The following is a 20,053-nucleotide window of genomic DNA, read 5'->3' as shown; positions in this document are numbered from 1 at the left end:
GCCCGGACGTGTGTTCGGCTCGTGCCTGCTGCCACCTTCGTGTGCTGCAGCCGGTGTCTTCGTAGCGTGTTTGGTGCTGCGCCTCGCAGCGTTCTCTCTTCTCTACTAGTTCCTGTAAGTTTATTGACGCTTTATTATGAATCGTGCTAACTCCGTACAGTGTATTTTTGATAGGAACGCGGCTAGACCGTCTCCTTTTGATGTTCACGAATGGATATTTTCCGAATTGCGTATTCCCGAATCTGATTTGGTCGGCATTCAGCTCGATTTTATTCAAAACTCTGTCTTTTTGAAACTTCCGAACGCGGATTGTGTCGATAAGCTAGTTACTGAAAGCGGTGGCGTTAAGAAATTTAAGCACGTGGACGGTACTTTGTCTGATGTTTTGATACTGCCGGCAGGCTTCGGCATTCGAAATGTGAAGGTTTATAATGTTCCCTTTGAGTGCCCCAATGAGGCCATTGCTCGTAAACTTGGCGAATTTGGCACCGTTCTAAGTGTGGAGAATGATGTGTGGCCTGCAGGTTTTAGGTACCGGGTTTTGAGTGGTGTTCGGACAGTACGTGTAGATTTAAAGAAACATATACCCTCGTATCTGATCATTGCTGGCACGCGAGCTTTTCTTAGCTATAGTGGGCAGCCGCAGACGTGCTCAGTGTGTGGCAAAACAGATCATTTGCGACAAACCTGCACTTTACGCAGGCCGGCACAGCTGCCGCGCGAAGCTGTTGACAACACTACGTATGCAGGCGCGTTGGTTGGACCCCCCTCAGTCGCCCCGACCGACCGACAGGCTTCTGCCGCTCCTGCGGCTGTGGCTGCTGTGTCCGATAATGTGACTCCGCCGACAGTAGTCGTGCCCCCGGTTGTGTCGGAACAAAGTTTACCTGCCGAACTCACCCCTCGCGAGGTCAGTATTGCTGATTTGCCAGCCGTAAGTGTTCCGGACGTGCCTGTTGGGGAGTCTTCTGAAATGTTGGTCGAGTCTCCCCGGCCGATTTCCGTCCCCGCCCCACCGACAGACAAGCGGAAATTGCAGTCACAACCGGGCCTGTCCACTTCTGGCGAGGCGGATGCTAGCAGCGCAGAAAGTGAGGTGTCCCAAGTTTCCACCCAGTCCGCCCCTGCCGATCCCAAACCAAAGCGTAGGCGGTCTAAGAAACGTTCGAAAACGGCGCCCACTGAGGGCGACGGCGTTTCCTTCGAACAGGCCGTTGAGGGACTAACGGATTCCTTGGTCCAAGAGCGTCGCGACGCACCTTTCGTGCACGGTCCACCTGTGTCGGTGCCCGCCACCCCCGCTTCCCGGGCCGTCCCGGATGCCCCACCTGTTCCTTCGGACACCATGCAGTGGTCTGAAGATGTGGAGGAGGATAATTTTTTCTAGTCTTGCTTAAGTTCAAGAGTCCACCCTGACGCGTGCCTTCCACCAGTTACGCGTCCTGACACTTAATGTCAATAGAATCCGCAGTGCCCGTAAAATTGACGCCCTTTTATACTTTTTGCAATCTGCTTGTTGTGATGTGATTTTCCTTCAAGAACTTACAGCTGACGTTGTCCCGCATCTTACTGCGTTTAATGTTATTCTTAATATTGATCCGGAAGTAGGCTTTGGTACGGCGATTTTAATCACGCCCGGTTTAGAGTATAACAACATAGCAATTTTACCGGATGGACGAGGGTTGGCGTGTGTCATCTGCGACATATTTTTTGTTAACGTGTATGCCCCCTCTGGAACTGACAATAAACGTCTGAGGAATACCTTTTTCGCTCATGATGTATGTCAGCTTTTCCATCGAAACCACCGTCGGATCATCTTCGGTGGCGATTTTAATTGTGTTTTGCGTGATGCCGACCAGGAGCCGACGGCGAATAAGTGTCTTGCACTGCAAAATTTAGTTGACAGTTACAAATTTAAGGACACGTGGCTTCGTTTTAGTCCGACTGCTGCAGGTTTTACTTATTTTTATCCTACTGGGCATAGCAGATTGGACAGAATTTATATCTCGCCGGATCTTACTGCTTCCATCTTGCAGGCAGAAGTTGCTCCCGTCGCTTTTTCGGATCATTGTGGTTATTTGTGTGCTTTTAATGTCCCGTACGTTCGCCCGGAACGTACGCGCTCCTATTGGAAATTCAATGTTAGTGTTTTGGATGACGTCAGTCTTGTCGAACAGGTGCATTTGTTGTGGCGCCAACTTCTTCAGCGCCGCCCGCAGGCGAGTTCTACTGTCGATTGGTGGCTCCGTCACGCTAAACCGGCCATTCGTAGTTTGCTCATCAATTATTGTCGTGACAAGGCCCACTGGGACATGATGACGGTCGATTTTTATCGCGATTGTTTACGGGATTTAATTACTCGGGTTTCCGATCGCCCTGAGCTACTTCCCACGTTACGGAAGATTAAAGCGAAGATTTTAAACCATCTGTATCGAAAGGCACAGGGCTCTGTAGTCCGTAGCAGGCCTTTCGATCCTACGTTGAAGGAACCACTTTCCTTGTATCATTTACGACGAGCCCGTCTGCGGCGTGAAAAACTTTTATTCAAGGACTGGATTACGCGTGACGGCCTTAAGACTTCCGATCGACGGGTGATTCGGGACGAAATTTACGATCACTATTCTCGTCTCTTTCAATTTCAACCTTTGAATGACGCCTCCTTGCAGACATTTTTACGTGATCTGCCTTCCATTTTAACGCCTCAGGATAGACTTCTTTTAAATGAGCGTTTTACAGCTGATGATGTTTCTGCCGCTATTAAGGCTAGCCCGAAGGGAAAAGCTCCTGGCAATGACGGAATTCCTGTAGAATTTTATGTTAAATTTTCCGGCCTTTTAACTGATATTTTCGTTGCCATGGTCAATGAAATCCATAACGGCCTCGATGTGCCGGACGAATTTTTAGAGGGGCTCATCGTCCTCGTCCCGAAAACAACTGGCACCCCAAGTGCGGTGACTTTACGGCCGATTACTTTATTAAACGCCGATTATAAAATCGTCGCGCGCTGCTTTTCACACCGTCTGCGGCCGGCGTTGAAGTCCGTCATTAGCCCATCTCAATCGTGTGCCGTACCTGGACGGAATATTTATGATGCTGTCCTCGCGTATCGTGAATGTATCGCTTATGCCGCATCCAGCCGTGGCGGCCGAGCTGCGATACTCTCCATTGATTTTCACAACGCGTTCGACAGAATCAGTCACGAGTACTTACGGCGGGTTATGTCTAAGTTCGGGTTTGGTTTACAATTCACGAATGTGATATCCAACCTTTTGAAATCGGCTACTTCCCGAATCCTTTTTCATGGTCAGGCCAGTGATGTCCTCAGGCTGAACAGGTCCGTCCGCCAAGGGTGCCCACTTTCCATGGGCTTATTCGTCTTAGCCTTGGATCCTCTACTCCGCAAAATAACGGCTGTTTGCCACGGTGTACCGTTTGGTGCGGGTTCGCTTGTCTGTCGGGCGTATGCTGATGATTTGGGGGTTTTTATCCAACGCCCCGACGATATTGATGCGCTCCGTCTCCTCCTTCAACAGTTTGAAACGGCGTCGGGTGCGGTTGTCAACCCCCGTAAGTCCATCTTACTGCCGCTTACTGTGACCATGAGAGATGTCCGTCGTGATTGGTATACCGTACAGTTGCGACATAAGATTCTCGGGATCCAGATGACTCCGAATGTACAACGAATGACGGTGTTAAATTGGCGCGCGGTGTTATATTCTGTTCGGGCGGCGACTCAGGCTGCCGCCAAACGAAATTTATCATTGCTGGAGAGGGTTTCGGTTGTTAATACCCAGATGTTGGCCAAGGCCTGGTACTTGGCTCAAGTTTTGCCGGTGCCGAAGGAGATCGAACGGGCTATCAAGCATGCTGTCTCTTGGCTGGTCTGGCGAGGCGAAATCTTTAAAGTCGCCTACAATATTTGTGTGCTCCCGCCGGACAGAGGCGGCCTAGGTATGGTCGATTTTCCTTCCAAGTGTGCTGCTCTTTTGCTCCACCGGACCAACTGTGTGATCGCCACTGCTGGGCAGTGCCCCACGTCTGCACTCTTCGACCTTTACCGCCCAGCTTCTCTCCGCGCGCCTGTCTCTGTCCAGGCTATCCCGTATCAATTGAATTTCGTTCGCCAGTATTTCCTCCACACAAGCTATCTGATAGGTGACGACCGACGCCGGGGTAACGTCCGCGCGATCGCAGAGGCCCTCCGTGGAACTCCGCCGACTAACAAATGGGAGTTGCGGCTGCCGCAATACGATTGGCGGACGGTGTGGTCCAATATCTCCAGTCCATTGTTGACATCCGATGTTCGGGACACCTGGTATAAAGTTGTGAATCGCACCGTTGCCACGAATGCGAAACTCCACGCGATCAATCTCCTCCCGAGTGGCCTCTGTGGGCGGTGCGCGGCTGAAGACACGATCGAACACCGATTTGTGTGCCCCCAATTTAAAGAGGTGTGGGATGCCACCTGTGCGATGTTGGCGTTGATTAATAGGACTACCCCGCGTGCCGTGCAGCCCTTGTATATCCTGGTTCCCGACTGGCGGCCGTATCCTGCCACCAAGAGAAACGCTACCGTGTGGATTGCCGCACATGCCGCACATGCGATTTTCTCTCTCCGACTCACGGATCGCTTGCAGTTCTTGACATATCTTTGGGACTATTATGGACGGGAGAAACAGAATCCGAAGTGTGTTTCCCATTATGCCCGATTTTTAGATGTCGCTTTACGGACCGCCTTTAGCACTTTAAATATTTCTCTCCTGCCATGATTATGTACTTCCATTTCCACTGTACCTTTTGGCGGGACATGCGGAATGATGTATATGTATCTATTTTCTTGATGTCTGACAGTCAATTTGTCTCACCGGCTCGACTTTCCTCCCGCCATTGTGAACGGTTGTTCTTAGGATTCTCCCTAATTAGTCTTCTCTCCTGGATTTGACGTTTGTTCCCTATTGCTGACACTTACTTCATTTTTGTGACTATTTCTGGACCGTCGTTGACTTGTCCCTGAACTTTGGAACGGTGCTTCCAGATATTTTGTGTTTGTAATGGTTGCCTTCTGGGCACGGAAATCAAGCTTATCAAGCTTCTCGAGACGACGAAATATGTTTGCTGCTGCCGGAATTGCGTCGACTTCGCCATTCCCGTGCGCCAGACATATTTGGCAATGTTTAGTGTGGTTGTTTTTTGAGAGTCCCTTTCTTTGCTTTTCTCTGGCGGCGGTGGGCTACCGCTGCCGACTTGTGGTCATTGCCCTCCGAGCATGGTTTTTATTTGTGTTTTGCGTCTTCGTGACTCCTTCCTTACATTCCATTATTCCACGTTTCTCGGGTTGGGAGGGCGCCGGAGGCACTGTGGCCAGGCCTCGGATTGCGACCCCTGCCTGCTTTGCCTCCGCAGCCACCCTGGCCTGATCTTCCAAGAAAGTAAAAAAAAAAAAAAAAAAAATAAAATAAAAAAAAAAAACAAAAACAAAAAAAAAATATATATATATATATATATAATAATAAAAAAAAAAAAAAAAAAAAAAAAAAAAAAAAAAAAAAAAAAAAAAGTTCTCGTCCGATCACCGAAGTTAAGCAACATCGGGCGTGGTTAGTACTTGGATGGGTGACCACCTGGGAACACCACGTGCTGTTGGCTCCCTTTCATTTACCTTTTTTTTTTTATACCGCCCTCTTTCCATACCACCGTTCTGTTGTGACAAAGATTCTTGCTTAAGCATTTTAATCTACTGTAATGACCATAAGGTGCGAAATTGCAGTAAATATCTCAGTTTGAGGGAGAATGTGCTAACCAAGTTCGCCAGGAAGTCTTTGAAAACGACAAAACAGTACGAATCGGCAGATGTGTTCTGAAATACGTCAGCGCCTGTTGTTGTGTAGCGGTGTACAATTCCTACTTCGATATGTAATTATAAATATATTCCTTAGTCGTCTCGTCTCGTCTCGTCATCTCCTGCAGACGTTTCTTGTGCTTGCGCTGTTATATGGGCCACGACCCGAGCGGCAGCGAGCGGCAGTCGAGCAAAGTCGGGACAAGTCGGGACGGGGACAGGGACAGGAATGGTGCGAATGCACTGCAAATTACGCAAACACCTCGTCTGAGGCGAGGCGGGGAAGCTCACATCGCCAGCAGTGGCGCCCTCCAACAACACTCTGCCACACCCCGCACAGGCCATACGCCGGTCGGCCGCGCGCCAGCCCTCCTGCGCTGGACACCAGGGACAAGATGCGTCTTCCGCGAGTGTCGAAGGCTGCACGCGCCAAGCGGATGACAGGAGGTGCAACGAGAAGCTGCGCGTCTCACACACACGGCGGCGCGCCCGCTAATTCGGCAGTCGCTCTGCTGGCACGTCGGATTGCGGAAGGAAGTGCTTACAATTACAATTCTGTTCGTGTTTTATGTTGTAAAGGTGTTAGCTTGTAACGATGTAATGTTAATAAATAAATTTATAAATCTCACAAAAAAAAAAAAAAATACACGAAGCGCGTCCTTCCGGCTCATAAGTTTTGGAACTCAGGATTGCGTTCGCGCTAACGTGACGAATTGTCAATAAAAAAAAAATGCGGCTGCTTTCGACCGAAAAGTATGATTTTGTGTGTGTTGGGATAAGAACCGAATGCGAATTCTGCCATGCGCCTACATTATATGGGCGCCAACGGCCATACCATGTTGAGTACACCGGTTCTCGTCCGATCACCGAAGTTAAGCAACATCGGGCGTGGTTAGTACTTGGATGGGTGACCACCTGGGAACACCACGTGCTGTTGGCTCCCTTTCATTTACCTTTTTTTTTTTATACCGCCCTCTTTCCATACCACCGTTCTGTTGTGACAAAGATTCTTGCTTAAGCATTTTAATCTACTGTAATGACCATAAGGTGCGAAATTGCAGTAAATATCTCAGTTTGAGGGAGAATGTGCTAACCAAGTTCGCCAGGAAGTCTTTGAAAACGACAAAACAGTACGAATCGGCAGATGTGTTCTGAAATACGTCAGCGCCTGTTGTTGTGTAGCGGTGTACAATTCCTACTTCGATATGTAATTATAAATATATTCCTTAGTCGTCTCGTCTCGTCTCGTCATCTCCTGCAGACGTTTCTTGTGCTTGCGCTGTTATATGGGCCACGACCCGAGCGGCAGCGAGCGGCAGTCGAGCAAAGTCGGGACAAGTCGGGACGGGGACAGGGACAGGAATGGTGCGAATGCACTGCAAATTACGCAAACACCTCGTCTGAGGCGAGGCGGGGAAGCTCACATCGCCAGCAGTGGCGCCCTCCAACAACACTCTGCCACACCCCGCACAGGCCATACGCCGGTCGGCCGCGCGCCAGCCCTCCTGCGCTGGACACCAGGGACAAGATGCGTCTTCCGCGAGTGTCGAAGGCTGCACGCGCCAAGCGGATGACAGGAGGTGCAACGAGAAGCTGCGCGTCTCACACACACGGCGGCGCGCCCGCTAATTCGGCAGTCGCTCTGCTGGCACGTCGGATTGCGGAAGGAAGTGCTTACAATTACAATTCTGTTCGTGTTTTATGTTGTAAAGGTGTTAGCTTGTAACGATGTAATGTTAATAAATAAATTTATAAATCTCACAAAAAAAAAAAAAATACACGAAGCGCGTCCTTCCGGCTCATAAGTTTTGGAACTCAGGATTGCGTTCGCGCTAACGTGACGAATTGTCAATAAAAAAAAAATGCGGCTGCTTTCGACCGAAAAGTATGATTTTGTGTGTGTTGGGATAAGAACCGAATGCGAATTCTGCCATGCGCCTACATTATATGGGCGCCAACGGCCATACCATGTTGAGTACACCGGTTCTCGTCCGATCACCGAAGTTAAGCAACATCGGGCGTGGTTAGTACTTGGATGGGTGACCACCTGGGAACACCACGTGCTGTTGGCTCCCTTTCATTTACCTTTTTTTTTTTATACCGCCCTCTTTCCATACCACCGTTCTGTTGTGACAAAGATTCTTGCTTAAGCATTTTAATCTACTGTAATGACCATAAGGTGCGAAATTGCAGTAAATATCTCAGTTTGAGGGAGAATGTGCTAACCAAGTTCGCCAGGAAGTCTTTGAAAACGACAAAACAGTACGAATCGGCAGATGTGTTCTGAAATACGTCAGCGCCTGTTGTTGTGTAGCGGTGTACAATTCCTACTTCGATATGTAATTATAAATATATTCCTTAGTCGTCTCGTCTCGTCTCGTCATCTCCTGCAGACGTTTCTTGTGCTTGCGCTGTTATATGGGCCACGACCCGAGCGGCAGCGAGCGGCAGTCGAGCAAAGTCGGGACAAGTCGGGACGGGGACAGGGACAGGAATGGTGCGAATGCACTGCAAATTACGCAAACACCTCGTCTGAGGCGAGGCGGGGAAGCTCACATCGCCAGCAGTGGCGCCCTCCAACAACACTCTGCCACACCCCGCACAGGCCATACGCCGGTCGGCCGCGCGCCAGCCCTCCTGCGCTGGACACCAGGGACAAGATGCGTCTTCCGCGAGTGTCGAAGGCTGCACGCGCCAAGCGGATGACAGGAGGTGCAACGAGAAGCTGCGCGTCTCACACACACGGCGGCGCGCCCGCTAATTCGGCAGTCGCTCTGCTGGCACGTCGGATTGCGGAAGGAAGTGCTTACAATTACAATTCTGTTCGTGTTTTATGTTGTAAAGGTGTTAGCTTGTAACGATGTAATGTTAATAAATAAATTTATAAATCTCACAAAAAAAAAAAAATACACGAAGCGCGTCCTTCCGGCTCATAAGTTTTGGAACTCAGGATTGCGTTCGCGCTAACGTGACGAATTGTCAATAAAAAAAAAATGCGGCTGCTTTCGACCGAAAAGTATGATTTTGTGTGTGTTGGGATAAGAACCGAATGCGAATTCTGCCATGCGCCTACATTATATGGGCGCCAACGGCCATACCATGTTGAGTACACCGGTTCTCGTCCGATCACCGAAGTTAAGCAACATCGGGCGTGGTTAGTACTTGGATGGGTGACCACCTGGGAACACCACGTGCTGTTGGCTCCCTTTCATTTACCTTTTTTTTTTTATACCGCCCTCTTTCCATACCACCGTTCTGTTGTGACAAAGATTCTTGCTTAAGCATTTTAATCTACTGTAATGACCATAAGGTGCGAAATTGCAGTAAATATCTCAGTTTGAGGGAGAATGTGCTAACCAAGTTCGCCAGGAAGTCTTTGAAAACGACAAAACAGTACGAATCGGCAGATGTGTTCTGAAATACGTCAGCGCCTGTTGTTGTGTAGCGGTGTACAATTCCTACTTCGATATGTAATTATAAATATATTCCTTAGTCGTCTCGTCTCGTCTCGTCATCTCCTGCAGACGTTTCTTGTGCTTGCGCTGTTATATGGGCCACGACCCGAGCGGCAGCGAGCGGCAGTCGAGCAAAGTCGGGACAAGTCGGGACGGGGACAGGGACAGGAATGGTGCGAATGCACTGCAAATTACGCAAACACCTCGTCTGAGGCGAGGCGGGGAAGCTCACATCGCCAGCAGTGGCGCCCTCCAACAACACTCTGCCACACCCCGCACAGGCCATACGCCGGTCGGCCGCGCGCCAGCCCTCCTGCGCTGGACACCAGGGACAAGATGCGTCTTCCGCGAGTGTCGAAGGCTGCACGCGCCAAGCGGATGACAGGAGGTGCAACGAGAAGCTGCGCGTCTCACACACACGGCGGCGCGCCCGCTAATTCGGCAGTCGCTCTGCTGGCACGTCGGATTGCGGAAGGAAGTGCTTACAATTACAATTCTGTTCGTGTTTTATGTTGTAAAGGTGTTAGCTTGTAACGATGTAATGTTAATAAATAAATTTATAAATCTCACAAAAAAAAAAAAAATACACGAAGCGCGTCCTTCCGGCTCATAAGTTTTGGAACTCAGGATTGCGTTCGCGCTAACGTGACGAATTGTCAATAAAAAAAAAATGCGGCTGCTTTCGACCGAAAAGTATGATTTTGTGTGTGTTGGGATAAGAACCGAATGCGAATTCTGCCATGCGCCTACATTATATGGGCGCCAACGGCCATACCATGTTGAGTACACCGGTTCTCGTCCGATCACCGAAGTTAAGCAACATCGGGCGTGGTTAGTACTTGGATGGGTGACCACCTGGGAACACCACGTGCTGTTGGCTCCCTTTCATTTACCTTTTTTTTTTTATACCGCCCTCTTTCCATACCACCGTTCTGTTGTGACAAAGATTCTTGCTTAAGCATTTTAATCTACTGTAATGACCATAAGGTGCGAAATTGCAGTAAATATCTCAGTTTGAGGGAGAATGTGCTAACCAAGTTCGCCAGGAAGTCTTTGAAAACGACAAAACAGTACGAATCGGCAGATGTGTTCTGAAATACGTCAGCGCCTGTTGTTGTGTAGCGGTGTACAATTCCTACTTCGATATGTAATTATAAATATATTCCTTAGTCGTCTCGTCTCGTCTCGTCATCTCCTGCAGACGTTTCTTGTGCTTGCGCTGTTATATGGGCCACGACCCGAGCGGCAGCGAGCGGCAGTCGAGCAAAGTCGGGACAAGTCGGGACGGGGACAGGGACAGGAATGGTGCGAATGCACTGCAAATTACGCAAACACCTCGTCTGAGGCGAGGCGGGGAAGCTCACATCGCCAGCAGTGGCGCCCTCCAACAACACTCTGCCACACCCCGCACAGGCCATACGCCGGTCGGCCGCGCGCCAGCCCTCCTGCGCTGGACACCAGGGACAAGATGCGTCTTCCGCGAGTGTCGAAGGCTGCACGCGCCAAGCGGATGACAGGAGGTGCAACGAGAAGCTGCGCGTCTCACACACACGGCGGCGCGCCCGCTAATTCGGCAGTCGCTCTGCTGGCACGTCGGATTGCGGAAGGAAGTGCTTACAATTACAATTCTGTTCGTGTTTTATGTTGTAAAGGTGTTAGCTTGTAACGATGTAATGTTAATAAATAAATTTATAAATCTCACAAAAAAAAAAAAAATACACGAAGCGCGTCCTTCCGGCTCATAAGTTTTGGAACTCAGGATTGCGTTCGCGCTAACGTGACGAATTGTCAATAAAAAAAAAATGCGGCTGCTTTCGACCGAAAAGTATGATTTTGTGTGTGTTGGGATAAGAACCGAATGCGAATTCTGCCATGCGCCTACATTATATGGGCGCCAACGGCCATACCATGTTGAGTACACCGGTTCTCGTCCGATCACCGAAGTTAAGCAACATCGGGCGTGGTTAGTACTTGGATGGGTGACCACCTGGGAACACCACGTGCTGTTGGCTCCCTTTCATTTACCTTTTTTTTTTTATACCGCCCTCTTTCCATACCACCGTTCTGTTGTGACAAAGATTCTTGCTTAAGCATTTTAATCTACTGTAATGACCATAAGGTGCGAAATTGCAGTAAATATCTCAGTTTGAGGGAGAATGTGCTAACCAAGTTCGCCAGGAAGTCTTTGAAAACGACAAAACAGTACGAATCGGCAGATGTGTTCTGAAATACGTCAGCGCCTGTTGTTGTGTAGCGGTGTACAATTCCTACTTCGATATGTAATTATAAATATATTCCTTAGTCGTCTCGTCTCGTCTCGTCATCTCCTGCAGACGTTTCTTGTGCTTGCGCTGTTATATGGGCCACGACCCGAGCGGCAGCGAGCGGCAGTCGAGCAAAGTCGGGACAAGTCGGGACGGGGACAGGGACAGGAATGGTGCGAATGCACTGCAAATTACGCAAACACCTCGTCTGAGGCGAGGCGGGGAAGCTCACATCGCCAGCAGTGGCGCCCTCCAACAACACTCTGCCACACCCCGCACAGGCCATACGCCGGTCGGCCGCGCGCCAGCCCTCCTGCGCTGGACACCAGGGACAAGATGCGTCTTCCGCGAGTGTCGAAGGCTGCACGCGCCAAGCGGATGACAGGAGGTGCAACGAGAAGCTGCGCGTCTCACACACACGGCGGCGCGCCCGCTAATTCGGCAGTCGCTCTGCTGGCACGTCGGATTGCGGAAGGAAGTGCTTACAATTACAATTCTGTTCGTGTTTTATGTTGTAAAGGTGTTAGCTTGTAACGATGTAATGTTAATAAATAAATTTATAAATCTCACAAAAAAAAAAAAATACACGAAGCGCGTCCTTCCGGCTCATAAGTTTTGGAACTCAGGATTGCGTTCGCGCTAACGTGACGAATTGTCAATAAAAAAAAAATGCGGCTGCTTTCGACCGAAAAGTATGATTTTGTGTGTGTTGGGATAAGAACCGAATGCGAATTCTGCCATGCGCCTACATTATATGGGCGCCAACGGCCATACCATGTTGAGTACACCGGTTCTCGTCCGATCACCGAAGTTAAGCAACATCGGGCGTGGTTAGTACTTGGATGGGTGACCACCTGGGAACACCACGTGCTGTTGGCTCCCTTTCATTTACCTTTTTTTTTTTATACCGCCCTCTTTCCATACCACCGTTCTGTTGTGACAAAGATTCTTGCTTAAGCATTTTAATCTACTGTAATGACCATAAGGTGCGAAATTGCAGTAAATATCTCAGTTTGAGGGAGAATGTGCTAACCAAGTTCGCCAGGAAGTCTTTGAAAACGACAAAACAGTACGAATCGGCAGATGTGTTCTGAAATACGTCAGCGCCTGTTGTTGTGTAGCGGTGTACAATTCCTACTTCGATATGTAATTATAAATATATTCCTTAGTCGTCTCGTCTCGTCTCGTCATCTCCTGCAGACGTTTCTTGTGCTTGCGCTGTTATATGGGCCACGACCCGAGCGGCAGCGAGCGGCAGTCGAGCAAAGTCGGGACAAGTCGGGACGGGGACAGGGACAGCGATAGGAATGGTGCGAATGCACTGCAAATTACGCAAACACCTCGTCTGAGGCGAGGCGGGGAAGCTCACATCGCCAGCAGTGGCGCCCTCCAACAACACTCTGCCACACCCCGCACAGGCCATACGCCGGTCGGCCGCGCGCCAGCCCTCCTGCGCTGGACACCAGGGACAAGATGCGTCTTCCGCGAGTGTCGAAGGCTGCACGCGCCAAGCGGATGACAGGAGGTGCAACGAGAAGCTGCGCGTCTCACACACACGGCGGCGCGCCCGCTAATTCGGCAGTCGCTCTGCTGGCACGTCGGATTGCGGAAGGAAGTGCTTACAATTACAATTCTGTTCGTGTTTTATGTTGTAAAGGTGTTAGCTTGTAACGATGTAATGTTAATAAATAAATTTATAAATCTCACAAAAAAAAAAAAAATACACGAAGCGCGTCCTTCCGGCTCATAAGTTTTGGAACTCAGGATTGCGTTCGCGCTAACGTGACGAATTGTCAATAAAAAAAAAATGCGGCTGCTTTCGACCGAAAAGTATGATTTTGTGTGTGTTGGGATAAGAACCGAATGCGAATTCTGCCATGCGCCTACATTATATGGGCGCCAACGGCCATACCATGTTGAGTACACCGGTTCTCGTCCGATCACCGAAGTTAAGCAACATCGGGCGTGGTTAGTACTTGGATGGGTGACCACCTGGGAACACCACGTGCTGTTGGCTCCCTTTCATTTACCTTTTTTTTTTTATACCGCCCTCTTTCCATACCACCGTTCTGTTGTGACAAAGATTCTTGCTTAAGCATTTTAATCTACTGTAATGACCATAAGGTGCGAAATTGCAGTAAATATCTCAGTTTGAGGGAGAATGTGCTAACCAAGTTCGCCAGGAAGTCTTTGAAAACGACAAAACAGTACGAATCGGCAGATGTGTTCTGAAATACGTCAGCGCCTGTTGTTGTGTAGCGGTGTACAATTCCTACTTCGATATGTAATTATAAATATATTCCTTAGTCGTCTCGTCTCGTCTCGTCATCTCCTGCAGACGTTTCTTGTGCTTGCGCTGTTATATGGGCCACGACCCGAGCGGCAGCGAGCGGCAGTCGAGCAAAGTCGGGACAAGTCGGGACGGGGACAGGGACAGCGATAGGAATGGTGCGAATGCACTGCAAATTACGCAAACACCTCGTCTGAGGCGAGGCGGGGAAGCTCACATCGCCAGCAGTGGCGCCCTCCAACAACACTCTGCCACACCCCGCACAGGCCATACGCCGGTCGGCCGCGCGCCAGCCCTCCTGCGCTGGACACCAGGGACAAGATGCGTCTTCCGCGAGTGTCGAAGGCTGCACGCGCCAAGCGGATGACAGGAGGTGCAACGAGAAGCTGCGCGTCTCACACACACGGCGGCGCGCCCGCTAATTCGGCAGTCGCTCTGCTGGCACGTCGGATTGCGGAAGGAAGTGCTTACAATTACAATTCTGTTCGTGTTTTATGTTGTAAAGGTGTTAGCTTGTAACGATGTAATGTTAATAAATAAATTTATAAATCTCACAAAAAAAAAAAAAATACACGAAGCGCGTCCTTCCGGCTCATAAGTTTTGGAACTCAGGATTGCGTTCGCGCTAACGTGACGAATTGTCAATAAAAAAAAAATGCGGCTGCTTTCGACCGAAAAGTATGATTTTGTGTGTGTTGGGATAAGAACCGAATGCGAATTCTGCCATGCGCCTACATTATATGGGCGCCAACGGCCATACCATGTTGAGTACACCGGTTCTCGTCCGATCACCGAAGTTAAGCAACATCGGGCGTGGTTAGTACTTGGATGGGTGACCACCTGGGAACACCACGTGCTGTTGGCTCCCTTTCATTTACCTTTTTTTTTTTATACCGCCCTCTTTCCATACCACCGTTCTGTTGTGACAAAGATTCTTGCTTAAGCATTTTAATCTACTGTAATGACCATAAGGTGCGAAATTGCAGTAAATATCTCAGTTTGAGGGAGAATGTGCTAACCAAGTTCGCCAGGAAGTCTTTGAAAACGACAAAACAGTACGAATCGGCAGATGTGTTCTGAAATACGTCAGCGCCTGTTGTTGTGTAGCGGTGTACAATTCCTACTTCGATATGTAATTATAAATATATTCCTTAGTCGTCTCGTCTCGTCTCGTCATCTCCTGCAGACGTTTCTTGTGCTTGCGCTGTTATATGGGCCACGACCCGAGCGGCAGCGAGCGGCAGTCGAGCAAAGTCGGGACAAGTCGGGACGGGGACAGGGACAGGAATGGTGCGAATGCACTGCAAATTACGCAAACACCTCGTCTGAGGCGAGGCGGGGAAGCTCACATCGCCAGCAGTGGCGCCCTCCAACAACACTCTGCCACACCCCGCACAGGCCATACGCCGGTCGGCCGCGCGCCAGCCCGGACGTGTGTTCGGCTCGTGCCTGCTGCCACCTTCGTGTGCTGCAGCCGGTGTCTTCGTAGCGTGTTTGGTGCTGCGCCTCGCAGCGTTCTCTCTTCTCTACTAGTTCCTGTAAGTTTATTGACGCTTTATTATGAATCGTGCTAACTCCGTACAGTGTATTTTTGATAGGAACGCGGCTAGACCGTCTCCTTTTGATGTTCACGAATGGATATTTTCCGAATTGCGTATTCCCGAATCTGATTTGGTCGGCATTCAGCTCGATTTTATTCAAAACTCTGTCTTTTTGAAACTTCCGAACGCGGATTGTGTCGATAAGCTAGTTACTGAAAGCGGTGGCGTTAAGAAATTTAAGCACGTGGACGGTACTTTGTCTGATGTTTTGATACTGCCGGCAGGCTTCGGCATTCGAAATGTGAAGGTTTATAATGTTCCCTTTGAGTGCCCCAATGAGGCCATTGCTCGTAAACTTGGCGAATTTGGCACCGTTCTAAGTGTGGAGAATGATGTGTGGCCTGCAGGTTTTAGGTACCGGGTTTTGAGTGGTGTTCGGACAGTACGTGTAGATTTAAAGAAACATATACCCTCGTATCTGATCATTGCTGGCACGCGAGCTTTTCTTAGCTATAGTGGGCAGCCGCAGACGTGCTCAGTGTGTGGCAAAACAGATCATTTGCGACAAACCTGCACTTTACGCAGGCCGGCACAGCTGCCGCGCGAAGCTGTTGACAACACTACGTATGCAGGCGCGTTGGTTGGACCCCCCTCAGTCGCCCCGACCGACCGACAGGCTTCTGCCGCTCCTGCGGCTGTGGCTGCTGTGTCCGATAATGTGACTCCGCCGACAGTAGTCGTGCCCCCGGTTGTGTCGGAACAAAGTTTACCTGCCGAACTCACCCCTCGCGAGGTCAGTATTGCTGATTTGCCAGCCGTAAGTGTTCCGGACGTGCCTGTTGGGGAGTCTTCTGAAATGTTGGTCGAGTCTCCCCGGCCGATTTCCGTCCCCGCCCCACCGACAGACAAGCGGAAATTGCAGTCACAACCGGGCCTGTCCACTTCTGGCGAGGCGGATGCTAGCAGCGCAGAAAGTGAGGTGTCCCAAGTTTCCACCCAGTCCGCCCCTGCCGATCCCAAACCAAAGCGTAGGCGGTCTAAGAAACGTTCGAAAACGGCGCCCACTGAGGGCGACGGCGTTTCCTTCGAACAGGCCGTTGAGGGACTAACGGATTCCTTGGTCCAAGAGCGTCGCGACGCACCTTTCGTGCACGGTCCACCTGTGTCGGTGCCCGCCACCCCCGCTTCCCGGGCCGTCCCGGATGCCCCACCTGTTCCTTCGGACACCATGCAGTGGTCTGAAGATGTGGAGGAGGATAATTTTTTCTAGTCTTGCTTAAGTTCAAGAGTCCACCCTGACGCGTGCCTTCCACCAGTTACGCGTCCTGACACTTAATGTCAATAGAATCCGCAGTGCCCGTAAAATTGACGCCCTTTTATACTTTTTGCAATCTGCTTGTTGTGATGTGATTTTCCTTCAAGAACTTACAGCTGACGTTGTCCCGCATCTTACTGCGTTTAATGTTATTCTTAATATTGATCCGGAAGTAGGCTTTGGTACGGCGATTTTAATCACGCCCGGTTTAGAGTATAACAACATAGCAATTTTACCGGATGGACGAGGGTTGGCGTGTGTCATCTGCGACATATTTTTTGTTAACGTGTATGCCCCCTCTGGAACTGACAATAAACGTCTGAGGAATACCTTTTTCGCTCATGATGTATGTCAGCTTTTCCATCGAAACCACCGTCGGATCATCTTCGGTGGCGATTTTAATTGTGTTTTGCGTGATGCCGACCAGGAGCCGACGGCGAATAAGTGTCTTGCACTGCAAAATTTAGTTGACAGTTACAAATTTAAGGACACGTGGCTTCGTTTTAGTCCGACTGCTGCAGGTTTTACTTATTTTTATCCTACTGGGCATAGCAGATTGGACAGAATTTATATCTCGCCGGATCTTACTGCTTCCATCTTGCAGGCAGAAGTTGCTCCCGTCGCTTTTTCGGATCATTGTGGTTATTTGTGTGCTTTTAATGTCCCGTACGTTCGCCCGGAACGTACGCGCTCCTATTGGAAATTCAATGTTAGTGTTTTGGATGACGTCAGTCTTGTCGAACAGGTGCATTTGTTGTGGCGCCAACTTCTTCAGCGCCGCCCGCAGGCGAGTTCTACTGTCGATTGGTGGCTCCGTCACGCTAAACCGGCCATTCGTAGTTTGCTCATCAATTATTGTCGTGACAAGGCCCACTGGGACATGATGACGGTCGATTTTTATCGCGATTGTTTACGGGATTTAATTACTCGGGTTTCCGATCGCCCTGAGCTACTTCCCACGTTACGGAAGATTAAAGCGAAGATTTTAAACCATCTGTATCGAAAGGCACAGGGCTCTGTAGTCCGTAGCAGGCCTTTCGATCCTACGTTGAAGGAACCACTTTCCTTGTATCATTTACGACGAGCCCGTCTGCGGCGTGAAAAACTTTTATTCAAGGACTGGATTACGCGTGACGGCCTTAAGACTTCCGATCGACGGGTGATTCGGGACGAAATTTACGATCACTATTCTCGTCTCTTTCAATTTCAACCTTTGAATGACGCCTCCTTGCAGACATTTTTACGTGATCTGCCTTCCATTTTAACGCCTCAGGATAGACTTCTTTTAAATGAGCGTTTTACAGCTGATGATGTTTCTGCCGCTATTAAGGCTAGCCCGAAGGGAAAAGCCCCTGGCAATGACGGAATTCCTGTAGAATTTTATGTTAAATTTTCCGGCCTTTTAACTGATATTTTCGTTGCCATGGTCAATGAAATCCATAACGGCCTCGATGTGCCGGACGAATTTTTAGAGGGGCTCATCGTCCTCGTCCCGAAAACAACTGGCACCCCAAGTGCGGTGACTTTACGGCCGATTACTTTATTAAACGCCGATTATAAAATCGTCGCGCGCTGCTTTTCACACCGTCTGCGGCCGGCGTTGAAGTCCGTCATTAGCCCATCTCAATCGTGTGCCGTACCTGGACGGAATATTTATGATGCTGTCCTCGCGTATCGTGAATGTATCGCTTATGCCGCATCCAGCCGTGGCGGCCGAGCTGCGATACTCTCCATTGATTTTCACAACGCGTTCGACAGAATCAGTCACGAGTACTTACGGCGGGTTATGTCTAAGTTCGGGTTTGGTTTACAATTCACGAATGTGATATCCAACCTTTTGAAATCGGCTACTTCCCGAATCCTTTTTCATGGTCAGGCCAGTGATGTCCTCAGGCTGAACAGGTCCGTCCGCCAAGGGTGCCCACTTTCCATGGGCTTATTCGTCTTAGCCTTGGATCCTCTACTCCGCAAAATAACGGCTGTTTGCCACGGTGTACCGTTTGGTGCGGGTTCGCTTGTCTGTCGGGCGTATGCTGATGATTTGGGGGTTTTTATCCAACGCCCCGACGATATTGATGCGCTCCGTCTCCTCCTTCAACAGTTTGAAACGGCGTCGGGTGCGGTTGTCAACCCCCGTAAGTCCATCTTACTGCCGCTTACTGTGACCATGAGAGATGTCCGTCGTGATTGGTATACCGTACAGTTGCGACATAAGATTCTCGGGATCCAGATGACTCCGAATGTACAACGAATGACGGTGTTAAATTGGCGCGCGGTGTTATATTCTGTTCGGGCGGCGACTCAGGCTGCCGCCAAACGAAATTTATCATTGCTGGAGAGGGTTTCGGTTGTTAATACCCAGATGTTGGCCAAGGCCTGGTACTTGGCTCAAGTTTTGCCGGTGCCGAAGGAGATCGAACGGGCTATCAAGCATGCTGTCTCTTGGCTGGTCTGGCGAGGCGAAATCTTTAAAGTCGCCTACAATATTTGTGTGCTCCCGCCGGACAGAGGCGGCCTAGGTATGGTCGATTTTCCTTCCAAGTGTGCTGCTCTTTTGCTCCACCGGACCAACTGTGTGATCGCCACTGCTGGGCAGTGCCCCACGTCTGCACTCTTCGACCTTTACCGCCCAGCTTCTCTCCGCGCGCCTGTCTCTGTCCAGGCTATCCCGTATCAATTGAATTTCGTTCGCCAGTATTTCCTCCACACAAGCTATCTGATAGGTGACGACCGACGCCGGGGTAACGTCCGCGCGATCGCAGAGGCCCTCCGTGGAACTCCGCCGACTAACAAATGGGAGTTGCGGCTGCCGCAATACGATTGGCGGACGGTGTGGTCCAATATCTCCAGTCCATTGTTGACATCCGATGTTCGGGACACCTGGTATAAAGTTGTGAATCGCACCGTTGCCACGAATGCGAAACTCCACGCGATCAATCTCCTCCCGAGTGGCCTCTGTGGGCGGTGCGCGGCTGAAGACACGATCGAACACCGATTTGTGTGCCCCCAATTTAAAGAGGTGTGGGATGCCACCTGTGCGATGTTGGCGTTGATTAATAGGACTACCCCGCGTGCCGTGCAGCCCTTGTATATCCTGGTTCCCGACTGGCGGCCGTATCCTGCCACCAAGAGAAACGCTACCGTGTGGATTGCCGCACATGCCGCACATGCGATTTTCTCTCTCCGACTCACGGATCGCTTGCAGTTCTTGACATATCTTTGGGACTATTATGGACGGGAGAAACAGAATCCGAAGTGTGTTTCCCATTATGCCCGATTTTTAGATGTCGCTTTACGGACCGCCTTTAGCACTTTAAATATTTCTCTCCTGCCATGATTATGTACTTCC

At 50.0% G+C, this 20,053-nt stretch overlaps 8 non-coding genes across 8 annotated transcripts; all 8 read left to right on the top strand.

The window, feature by feature from the left end:
* Nucleotides 1-6,660: 6,660 nt before the first annotated feature.
* Nucleotides 6,661-6,779, top strand: LOC126439354 (5S ribosomal RNA). Its single transcript, XR_007581134.1, has one exon. It is a non-coding gene; the product is annotated as a 5S ribosomal RNA (ribosomal RNA).
* A 1,013-nt stretch (nt 6,780-7,792) lies between these two features.
* On the top strand, nt 7,793-7,911 carry LOC126439353 (5S ribosomal RNA). Its single transcript, XR_007581133.1, has one exon. It is a non-coding gene; the product is annotated as a 5S ribosomal RNA (ribosomal RNA).
* Nucleotides 7,912-8,923: 1,012 nt separating this feature from the next.
* Nucleotides 8,924-9,042, top strand: LOC126439351 (5S ribosomal RNA). The gene has a single exon (XR_007581131.1). It is a non-coding gene; the product is annotated as a 5S ribosomal RNA (ribosomal RNA).
* A 1,013-nt stretch (nt 9,043-10,055) lies between these two features.
* LOC126439350 (5S ribosomal RNA) lies at nt 10,056-10,174 on the top strand. Its single transcript, XR_007581130.1, has one exon. It is a non-coding gene; the product is annotated as a 5S ribosomal RNA (ribosomal RNA).
* A 1,013-nt stretch (nt 10,175-11,187) lies between these two features.
* On the top strand, nt 11,188-11,306 carry LOC126439349 (5S ribosomal RNA). Its single transcript, XR_007581129.1, has one exon. It is a non-coding gene; the product is annotated as a 5S ribosomal RNA (ribosomal RNA).
* A 1,012-nt stretch (nt 11,307-12,318) lies between these two features.
* Nucleotides 12,319-12,437, top strand: LOC126439348 (5S ribosomal RNA). Its single transcript, XR_007581128.1, has one exon. It is a non-coding gene; the product is annotated as a 5S ribosomal RNA (ribosomal RNA).
* Nucleotides 12,438-13,456: 1,019 nt separating this feature from the next.
* Nucleotides 13,457-13,575, top strand: LOC126439347 (5S ribosomal RNA). The gene has a single exon (XR_007581127.1). It is a non-coding gene; the product is annotated as a 5S ribosomal RNA (ribosomal RNA).
* Nucleotides 13,576-14,594: 1,019 nt separating this feature from the next.
* On the top strand, nt 14,595-14,713 carry LOC126439346 (5S ribosomal RNA). Its single transcript, XR_007581126.1, has one exon. It is a non-coding gene; the product is annotated as a 5S ribosomal RNA (ribosomal RNA).
* Nucleotides 14,714-20,053: the final 5,340 nt, after the last annotated feature.

Source organism: Schistocerca serialis, unplaced genomic scaffold, assembly GCF_023864345.2.
Source record: "Schistocerca serialis cubense isolate TAMUIC-IGC-003099 unplaced genomic scaffold, iqSchSeri2.2 HiC_scaffold_13, whole genome shotgun sequence".
Taxonomy (NCBI): domain Eukaryota; kingdom Metazoa; phylum Arthropoda; class Insecta; order Orthoptera; family Acrididae; genus Schistocerca; species Schistocerca serialis.
This window is presented reverse-complemented; position numbering and strand designations above follow the sequence as displayed.